Consider the following 1,653-nt stretch of genomic DNA (forward strand, 5'->3'; position numbering starts at 1 on the left):
TTCCTCAGTGTCATCCATCCGTATCTAATGTTGTGCCCAAAGAATATCACTTCCGCCTTCCCAAATTCTATTTTTGCTAAGTTTATGACCAACTTTGCCTCCCCTTGTCTGTCAAAGAGCTCTGCCAAATGCACCATGTGATCTTTCCATGAATGGCTAAAGATCACTGTGTCATCTACGTAGACGGCACAATTAGTCAGTCCGGCAACAAATCTGTTCAAAAGTCTTTGAAATGTGGCTGCTGCATTTTTCGTTCCAAACGGCATTACTTTAAATTGATATAGCTCACTTGGGGTTACAAGGTACTTGCCAGTAACTGTGAAGTAAGTCCAACTTGGCGATGTAAGTGGCTTGTCTTACTCTTTCCACACAATCCTCCAGTCTTGGAATTGTGTATGAGTCAGATTTGGTCACAGCATTGACCTTCCAATAATCTTTTTTGAAAAATAACCAATTGGCCTTTCAATTCCACCATCATCTTCCTGAAATAACATAGTTCCAACACCTACATCACTTGCGTCATTGGCAACTTTGAAGGGTTTTAAAAAATTTGGCATGGCTACAAGTGGTGCGGTGGTTAACACTGCTTTTAAATTCAGAATTGTGGAGTACCATCAGGTTTGCGAACCAACATGATCAGTGAACCCCATTCGCTTTGACTCGTCTCTATGATGGCTTCTTGGAGCATCGCTTCCACTTCCTTCTGAACCTGCACTGTTTTGGGAGGATTAAGCTTGTAGCGGTGTTCTTTTATCAGAACAGCATTCCCTACGTCAACCTCATACACTACAGTATTAGTCCTTGCCATTCAATTTCTACATAGGTCCTCATATCGCTGTAACAAGTGTTTCAATTCAGTTCTCTGTTCCTGGGTTAGATAGCTCACTAGCTTATCTCATTCCATAAGAACTTCCTCATTATTTATTCTGAGGCACATCAAAATCCAAATTATCTGGATTTGATTCCTCACTCTGAGTGGCACTAACTAATACCTTTTTCTCTGGTTCCCTTTCCCTGTCATAGTAATGTTTCATCATGCTCACATGACATACCCAATAAATTTTTTTTCCTATCTGGCATCTTTACCAGATAATTCACCTGACTCAACTTCTTCTCAATCTGATAGGGACCACTATACCTTGCTTTGAGGGGATCTCCTACCACTGGTAACAGCACCAATACTTTATCCCCATGGGCAAACACACGAATTTTAGATTTCTTACCTGCTTCTTGCTCTATTATGTGCGGTGTCACCTTTAAATTTTGTCTCGTTAATTCATCTACTCTGTTTAATCTTTCTCTCACCTCAGATACATAATCCAACTCTGAGATCTCTGACTTCAGACCTATCAACTTTTCCTTAATTAACTGTAAACGCCCTCTTACTTCGTGTCCAAATTCAAATCGAATAAACTGAATCGATTCATTTGGAACATCTCTAAAAGCAAATAATATAAATGGGATACCTTTATCCCAATCATTTGGGTAACCCTGGCAGTAAGCCTTCAGCATTGTCTTTAGGGTCTGAGGCCACCTTTCCAATGCTCCCTGGGATTCAGGATTGTATGCATTCGATTTAAAGTGTTGCATGCCTAAACTATCCATGACCTTCTTAAATAATTTGGCAGTAAAACTGGACCCTTCGTCTGACTG

Source organism: Rhincodon typus, chromosome 26, assembly GCF_021869965.1.
Source record: "Rhincodon typus isolate 14 chromosome 26, sRhiTyp1.1, whole genome shotgun sequence".
Classification (NCBI taxonomy): Eukaryota; Metazoa; Chordata; class Chondrichthyes; order Orectolobiformes; family Rhincodontidae; genus Rhincodon; species Rhincodon typus.